General features: G+C 42.4%; 1 long non-coding RNA gene across 1 annotated transcript; it reads right to left on the bottom strand.

Annotated features, from left to right (window-relative positions):
* Positions 1 to 456: 456 nt before the first annotated feature.
* On the bottom strand, positions 457 to 5,808 carry LOC132471222 (uncharacterized). Its single transcript, XR_009528798.1, has 4 exons — positions 5,638 to 5,808; positions 4,115 to 4,166; positions 2,785 to 2,810; positions 457 to 1,126 (listed from the first exon to the last, which is right to left on the bottom strand). It is a non-coding gene; the product is annotated as an uncharacterized LOC132471222 (long non-coding RNA).
* Positions 5,809 to 9,798: the final 3,990 nt, after the last annotated feature.

The following is a 9,798-nucleotide window of genomic DNA, read 5'->3' as shown; positions in this document are numbered from 1 at the left end:
TGATTTATTATAGAGAATATTTGATTATTGATTGAATTATTTGATTTTTGGAATTGGTTTTGAATATGTTTTTATTTGACTTCAGATATTTGGAGGTTGGCCTCCTATGTATGTTTGGCACTTATCTGACACTTTGGGGGAATAAATGTTAACCTATTTGCAACTGTGTGCCTTGCCATCCTTTGGGTTTGAAAGTCCGCTAATAAGGTTACATTACTTCACCCGAGGCGGGGTGTGACGCCCGCATTTAAAACACTGTATTGTATGGGTAGAGTTGAGATTGTTGGGCGGATGTGTGTGTGTAAAAAGGGAATGTAACAGTAAGCACAGCATGTAAAACACACATTGCATTGTATGGACCGAGGTAGAGTTGGAAATCCAAATTTTCCTAATCACAGCCAATTTATAAACCAGACACATTTAAAGCCAAATATTGGTATAGAATGACATAGGCAGTACAAAAACCATTTTCCAAACAGAATCTATTAATAGACAACTAAAATGCATTCACTGCGTCAGTTTATTTCTCAGCCAAGATTTTTTCCCCAAGTACGGTGATAAATTAAGATTTTAACAGTATGGCTATATTACATTGTTTATTTACCTAAGACTATAAATATTGATACTCAATTGGTTTGAATATGGTACTGCCCAAAGTAAGCATTTTATGTCTGCATAACCACACGTTTGAACAAAAGCCATTAATACATTAACTGAAATGCCTTTCAAGATGGCAGCATTGATTTTCCAAGGAGAAGTGATATGGGCAACTCTACTGCAATTGGCACAAATCTAGTTCTGACAATCAGACCATGGGAACCATTACCACTTTGCCCTTCATGGATTTTAATGCCACAATGAAGCCCTGCTTTTGAGAGGAACCTAGTTTGGCTTGTCCCAAAATTTGTTGATTCCAGGAGACACAAATTACACGAAATGCAGCACTGCCCAAACACTGCAGATCAGCCTGAGAAGGACCGGCAGATCAAAGAAGGAGCATGCAAATACAATCCATAGAGCGATTCTCATCACTGCCTAAACCAGCAGAGAAATAATCTTCACCCTTTGCCGTCAGATCATGGTGATTGCAGGTGCATAGCCATAGCAGCCACCTATGGAGTGGAATCTGGGAAATAGGGAATACATAACTTGATTCAGACAAGAACCTTCATAGACCAAGGCTACCTCATCCAACAATAACCAGAAAAGGTGCAAGACACCCTTGAAATGCCCCTGTCAAGAGTGAAATACTTTTTAAAAGAAGCAAAAACATTGCATTTGTTGAATAAGGACGCTGAAACGAAATCGATAAACAACCTGGGGAAGGCCTCAAGCAGGGTAAAACAAATCTGAACATAATCAGATTAAATCCATAAGAATGACAAGGATATTCAATCGGTACATAATGACAGCCCGGTTGCTGTCGTGTCCATTCCTGAATATAAACTACAAAGCTCGACAGAAAATGCGGTTTGAGGGGAGAAAAGGTCAAATTAATTTTCATAATCATGATTTGGGTAATTTTTCCCTTATACTGTGTACACTATTTGTACCCTGATCACACACACTTTCCAGAACTATACGTTGTTTTTTTACGAGGCATCTCAAGTATATAGACTGATATCTACACTTTAAACCAGATACTCACCGGATATTTAAGTTATTCCGATGTAAAGCAAATTAAGAATGGATTCTTACGATAGTCATAATATCACCATGGTGACAGGACAGTGAGATCCAGTGCTCCAGCAATGCTAGATGATAGTCAATGGAAAGGTGTGGCCAAAAGAAGAATCTGCGGATTCATGGGAAACCCCACTACTGGGACGTGTTTGGTAGACTACCTGGCATCAAGATGACACGGAGGAAGCGGTAGGCAGAGAAAAGTAATTGGCTCGCAAAGAGAGTCAAGTGATGGGCTTGTGGTAGTTCTTCATGAAGTCAAGGGAGGGTTGGCCATGGCATCAACCTCTGCGAGGCGAAGAGCCCGCTGCTGGCTCCAGTAGAGGACCAGGAGCCACTCTGTGGATCACCTCTTGTGTTCTACCAACCTAGAGATACAAGTCTTCCTCAGATCAAACCGCAATGCAGCGATAAGCGTTGGGTGGATTTACCACAAACAGCATCCCTTTGAATCAGAAACCATTGTGGAAAAGAACACAATTAGGGTTCCTTCCAAACTAAAGCCTTGAGAACTGAATACAATCTCCACCAGCTGAGAAGGTAAATATACCACAACCGAGACTTCAAAAGTCTGAAAGTAAGTTCCGTGCCACCTGCTGTCAGACCACAGCTGTGTTCTAGTAGCTGAACAGATAAACCCTCAAAGGCTTACCCTCGTTTCCTCTCCTCAGAAAACCCTCCACCGATTCGGCGAACATTCCACCTCATGCAACTGCTATTTTGACAGTCCATTAAACAGTCAATTTCCCTCAAGGGGGCTAGTCTACATAAGTACATAACCGGCAGTACCATACTCAGCATGAAGCTCCTCTCGCAGAAACCACCCATCAGGATGCGTTTACTCACGTGGATAGATTTATATTTTGGGATTGAAGTGGGTTCTGCCCACAGTGAATGCATACACCTTACAACACTGCAGAAACGACATACAAACTGAATCCATCGCTTCTATTAACTAGCAGATATCCATAACACATCTGTCCACAAACCAGCACCATCTATGAAAACTGAACCACATTAAATTCAACCTCACCTATATTTAACCCAACCAGAAGGCACACACTGCCCAGAACTAGCTCATAAGGAACGATAGTTACTCACAGTACCGTAGTATCTTCTTCATTCACCTGTCAAAGGGCAAAAATACAACAATAAATTTGTCATATACATACTTATACAAGTGTAGTGACATGCTTTTATTGACCTTCTTTAAAAAGGGAAACAGTAGGAATTTCTTCCATCTAGTGGTAAAATTGTATGTTGCTATTGTGTGTTGCTACCTGGTTAAAAGTAGGGTAGGTGGTATTTGCCAAGAAGCTATGACAACATGTCATCCAATACTACCTTATCGAGTTTTCATTCGGGTGATGAGCTACGTTATTTCAAACAAACTTCAAACTGCATTGAATCATTAGTGTGATCGTGGATGAGTAATTACTCCTAGGGCAAGGTAGTGAATTATGTTGCCATGTCTATGTTTTTTTTAATGGTAACATTACTACGTCGTAGTTTAGCCTACAGCATCAGTTAACAACTTGACACAACGAACAAACACTTTACTAGTGCTTCTATTGCTTTACAACGCATGAACTATGTGCTTATTAGTAGTGTTCATTTGTTTATTTTTTGGTGTGTGCATTGTCAGAGATCATCACCATTAGGTGGGTGATTCAACGGTTGGGAGAGGACAGAGAGAGTGCATCGGTCGGAGGAAGTAGGCATGAAATGCCACCCTTCAAACATAGCCTATGCTGCTATCCTTCAACAAGGCTGTTTAGGCTTTTAACGTGTTACATGTTCTACTGCCTCTTTAATGAATGCCACAACCAAGCAATGAGAAAAGCTAGTAATTTAGACAGTTACATTGACCATCTCTTCCTTCTGCTGTGGCGTGGCTTAAGTATGATTGTGAATTACGAACGAAAAAGTGTAGTGCAGGCTTTCAAATTTCTCGGGGCAGTGCCAAGAGCATCTCGCTGATTTCCTTCTATGTTTCAGTCAAGGTGGCTCAGAGCGAAAACACATTTAGTCTGCCTCTCCGCCGTTATAGTTTTTCATAGATCCAGAAGGACATGGAAGCCTTCTTTGGACTTACCCGTTCAATGAAAATAATATAAACATAAGAAATTCCACGCTCAGGAGGATAAATCAGATTATCGGCAGAGGTGATTTTACACCAATGAGGAAACGAAGACATTGATTCTAGCTAAGACATTACTTAAAACATGACAGTGTTCCTTAAATAATTGTTTGGAATACCACAAAATTATAGAGGCCGAAAATAAATAAACAAATGAACCCTCACCCAAAAGTCCAAGACAAACCATTTGACCCAACCAAGTCATCCAGATTCACTGTAAAACGCTGTAGAGTGTGTGGTTCACACACATCATATCGTCATCACTTAGAACCAGCCAAAACATGTACTCACGTTTTATTTGATTAAAATTAGATGTCTACCCCTCTTCAGACTTCTTAAAAACCTGTAGACAGGAGATAAAACGTTAATAAAATAGAAAATAACAAAAAATGGTATTCTAATTTTATATTTATGATCACTAGACTTTAATGCATTTTAAATTAGCCAATAAACGCTATTTAAATAACTAAACTAATTTGACACTTTTACTTAATTAATCATTCATTGAGACCTGGGGCCTCAAAACTGTGAGAGCTGCCAGCGGTTAAACCAATCAGCTCATTGGCTCTACTGTTAATTAACGTAGGACCAGAATTTGCATGAGGAACCGTCTAGACTTCTTGTTCCGGGTTAATGCATTAAATGATTGCCAAAGAGGGACAATTTGGACGTAAGAAGCGAAGTCATCCGCCCCGTAATACGAAAAGGACATTTTCTGCTCTGCCACCCGTTTCAGACCACGCTGAAGTTGGCATCCGATTCGCAGCATCCGATTCAGCAGTTGCTGGTCCTTAAATCGGTCCTGATTGAAAACCACTACACCTAGCCTCTTCAAATCTGGACTAAATTATCACAGTGAGGCTATACATTATATAAAACATAGTTACAAATTTGTGAAACCTTTTTTCTATTTGTGAAAATGCAATACAGGCTCATTTTAATGCTTTTTAGGGGTCCAGACTGCATTAGAACGGGTCCTGATTGAAAACCACTACACCTAGACTCTTCAAATCTGGACTAAATTATCACAGTGAGGCTATACATTATGTAAAACATAGTTTCAGATTTGTGAAACCTTTACCCTATTTGTGAAAATGCAATAAAGGCACATTTTAATGCTTTTTAGGGGTCCAGACCGCATTAGAACTGATCCTGATTGAAAACCACTACACCTAGACTCTTCAAATCTGGACTAAATTATCACAGTGAGGCTATATATTATGTAAAACATAGTTTCAGATTTGTGAAACCTTTACCCTATTTGTGAAAATGCAATACAGGCTCATTTTAATGCTTTTTAGTGGTCCAGACAGCATTGCATTTTCACAAATAGGGTAAAGGTTTCAAAAATCTGAAACTATGTTTTACATAATGTATAGCCTCACTGTGATAATGTAGTCCAGATTTGAAGAGTCTAGGTGTAGTGGTTTTCAATCAGGACCGATTTGAAGATTCTAGGTGGTTTTCAATCACAACCGTTTTAAGGTGGACCAGCAATTGCCGAATCGGATGCTGCGAATCGGAGGCCAACTTCAGCGTCGTCCAATTCAGAGCATTTGACAGTAGTGTTGTACATTTTGAGTTGATTGGCCCCAATTTGATATGGCTTTGTTCAGTGGACTATTTCGACTTTTTAATTACAACGGGGAATTTGACTTGGTTCGATGCTTTTTCTTGGACACAGTATTTTGCTTGGCTTTGTTTAAACTATACGACTAGGTTGTAGTTACTAAAACTAGGGCCTAACTACCTCTGTAACCAAAACGAGAATCAAGAGCAAAGCGTCGATCCAAACCGGACCAAAATCTTCTCACGTTTTGTTGGTTTTCAGTAGACGGCTCGGGAACCCGTAGACTAAATAAAATGGATCATAAAACAATGACTTTTGGTTTTATAAAGAGCCACGTTAAAATATAAACGTCATAAAAGATTACCGTGTTCCTGTAGTCAAGACACTTCCAGCTGAAAACCCGCCAAACAAATTACTGATTGGTTATTGACGCACCTGTTTAGTAGTCTCGCGATCATGCCGCCTTCAAAAAAGCTTGGAGGTTCGGAAGCTCTTACCTGTCTTAACGTTACCCTTCTTCCGAAATAAGAGCGTTCAGGAAACGCCCCTCAGAATTGCGTAGGCTATATGACATAAAACCATAAAACCGGAATAACAGATCGTTCGTGAGACTAGACTTCATAACAACTAGCCGACAATTATGGATGCCTGCAGGGACCTTTTTGCGCTTCTTTGCTGAATCAGATGAATCAGTTCTTATAACTACTTGCGATGGTTGAACATGGGCGAGAATTTATCAGGTGATGCTTATAATTGTAAACTATAATGTATCGTCGTAATGCAAATGTATCGTCGTAATGCAAATGCTTCTTGCAACTCTTCTTGCAACTCGGAAGGCTGGCGTCCGAGTATTTAGGAACACACCATTATCAATGAAATGGGCAGCCATTGTTGTGACGTGAACTCAAAGGACTCGGGTAGCTCTACTTCCCCATGAAACTCCGAGGCCGAACAAAAACTCCGACCCAACAGAGTGTTCAGAGCACTTTCCTCCGAGCCTAAGTTCCGAAACTCAGACCGTTTTGAAGGCGGCATCTGCTCAACAAGTCTATGGGAATGCGAATGCCTCTGTCGTCTATTCAATTGTGTTTTACGTGTGATGTACATCTTCTCTGACCAATTGAATACTTACAGGTCTGCAATGACTGCGTTAATCTGGTGAAATGTCGCGAGAGTCACCTTGTCATGCCTATGGCTGAAGTGGACAGAATTATTACCACTATACGGGACACCGTATTTTTGACTGCTTTACTTGGTTTTAATTTAATAACCTAAAAGTACAGCTTTAACCTTGTGTGTTTATAGGCCTATATTATTTGGGCTGAGTAGGCTCCATGAAATATGTACTGTCTTGACCGAACGCCAGATGGCAGTATATCCACATAAAACACTACAGTGCAGTTACAGATCCGCTTTCTTTGTATCTTTCTTTCTGTTTTTCTCAAATGTAGACTAAACATGGAAACGTCCTTCCACATGTATGTTTTAAAGATCTACAAGGATACATCTTTTTTGTATCAATATACATAAGCACACACACACACACACGTAAATATATATATATATATATATACACATACACAAAAGCCACACACATGACCAATGACTTGTACAAACACACACGCAAACACCTCTGTATCATCTTGCAGCAGCTATTGTCAACATACCCTAGTTATATTAGGCACATTCCTGTGTGTGTGTGTGTGTGTGTGTGTGTGTGTGTGTGTGTGTGTGCGCACGTGCACGTTTGCTTGTGTGTGTGTGTGTGTGTGCCCGCGCGTTTGCTTGCGTGTGTATGTGTGTGTGGCACACCTGTTTCACTATTTCACCTCCACCTCTTTAGCGGCTCTCGGATGTGTCACTGGTCAGCTTCACTCACACACTCACTCAATCTCACACGCGTACCATGTCTCTTGCTCCCTCTCTCACACACACACACACACACACACACACACACTATGCCTCTATATCCCTTTATCTTTCTCTCTCTCCCCCTCTCACACGCACACACACATACACATACACAAACACAAACACTATGTCCCTGTCCATTTATCTCTCCCTCTCTCTCTCTCTCTCTCTCTCTCTCTCTCTCTCTCTCTCTCTCTCTCTCTCTCTCTCTCTCTCTCTCTCTCTCTCTCTCTCTCTCTCTCTCTCTCTCCTTAACACACACACACACACACACACACACACACACACACACACACACACACACACACACACACACACGGCAGTCCTAAAATAAGGGTGTAACAATAGCTGTGGACGGAGGGTGCTGACGGGGACTCAGTGTCTCTCCAGACACCTGGGGGCTCCTCCACTGAAGAGGAGCGCAGGAGAAGCTGAGTGAAACCTCCTTCATACAAACCCTCACAAACCTTAGATACATACCGGGATGGTTTTAGAGATGGACGGATGGATGGATGGATGGATGGATGGGTGGATACATACATACAAACATCACTCAATAAGATTACAAAGCAATTGGTTATCTGAAGACATGAATAGAATCATAAACCGTCGAGTGTTTTGATGTATTTATTGAGACCAGTGTTTTTTACTAAACCCATTGAGTCACTCACAGCGACAGACCGCGATAACCGACTGAACGATACGGATTATACTCGGTCACCACTAGATGGTGCTACTAGGCGAAAAGTTTGCTGGCCATGTTGCAACTGTCTGTAAATGTTGCACAGCAGGCTGGATGGACTCGCTGCACATCGACATGATATAAGAACCGTCATTGGACGGTTTGTCATGTCAAGTAGGCCAACTCGTGTTAAGGTTGAACCCTCTCGAACGTTAACGGAAAAAGGCACAGACACAAATATGTAGGTCTGTAGCCTAGTATGATTTCCACATTCCTTTAGAATTACAGAAAGAACAAAAAATAAAATGTAAAAATAAAAAATAAATAAAAAACCGTATATCTGGGAGGGATGTGCTGATATATCATCAGACCAAGTGAAATATGTAACCTCCCCGCCCCCATCTCTCTTTTCTGTCCAGAATATATATAAAATGCCCCGTTTCCTGTAACAATCAACCCCAGTGTTTCTAATTGGATGGGGTCGTTCCAACCAGCCCCCCTCACCCCAACCCCCCTCCTCTCTATCCCCCGCGCGGGTTTATTGTTACGCACTGACAGTCGGGATTATTCTCACACACAGTAGCAGCAGACGGGCTTCTCCTCCTCCTCTCATCTTCCTCACAAAATGTGGACACCTACTAAGGACTTATTATAACCTATATCTTCCCGCCGCCGAACACATCCCCAGCTGAACGGTAGGCAAACAATATTCTGTGTTTCAGGAACGCTTCGGTGCGATTTGATTGCTTTGTGAATGCCTCCGCCGCTGGCGAACATGTGAGCGGGGAGCAGAGAGCGGCGGCGGCGGGTCGCTCCTCGCCGCTTTAGTTTCGCGGACGGCTGATGCAGGGGGGGGGGGGGGGGTTCTTCGCTCGCGTGTATTTGCAGTTTATTATGGCGAAGTGTCGCTGTATCTTGTATTCATTTGTGACGCAGACTGTGTTGAGTGGATCATGAGCAAAGCCGTGCTGGAGATGGAAGTGGAACTTAGAAGAACTACGGCGGAGCCGTCATACATACGTGTGTGTGTGGTGTGTGTGTGTGTGTGTGTGTGTGTGTGTGTGTGTGTGTGTGTGTGTGTGTGTGTGTGTGGTGTGTGTGTGTGTGTGTGTGTGTGTGTGTGTGTGTGTGTTGTGTGTGTGTGCGTGCGTGCGTGCGTGCGTGCGTGCGTGCGTGAGTGCGTGTGTGTGTGTGTGTGTGTGTGTGCGCTTAAGCGCGTGCCCCAATATGTCCCTAACGGATTTTATCAACTTGAAATAAGAAAGAAATTCAATGCTGGGAAATACTGTATCATGTTTTTATAACGTCTGGGAAAATGGTGTAAAATACGACCGAATGAAGCAGATCAAATAAATGGTGATTTCTCTGTTACGCTAGACCCCCCATCCTTCCTTAACACACACACACAACACGCACAAACTCGCACGCACATACACAGTGCCTCTATTGCCTGCGGTCCCCTTAGCTGGCATATGGCTCCCCTGGCCCTCCCGACGGCTCACAGATGTTCTGTCGTTACATCAGCAACCCCCCCCCCCCCACCCCCCCACCCCCAACCTCCGGCCCGAAACACAAAAACGCACACACGCACACAAACACACGCACACGACCACAATTGAACACTATAAGCACCTCTGGAATATAAGTCCTGTTGTTTTTCACCGGGTGCTGCAGGGGTTAAAACGTAGAGAGATCCAACTCTCTCTCTCTCTCTCTCTCTCTCTCTCTCTCTCTCTCTCTCTCTCTCTCTCTCTCTCTCTCTCTCTCTCTCTCTCTCTCTCTCTCTCTCTCTCTCTCTCTCTCTCTCTCTCT

Source organism: Gadus macrocephalus, chromosome 13 (genome assembly GCF_031168955.1).
Source record: "Gadus macrocephalus chromosome 13, ASM3116895v1".
NCBI lineage: Eukaryota > Metazoa > Chordata > Actinopteri > Gadiformes > Gadidae > Gadus > Gadus macrocephalus.
Note: the sequence above shows the minus strand (reverse complement) of the source record. Positions and strands in the feature narration are given on the sequence as shown.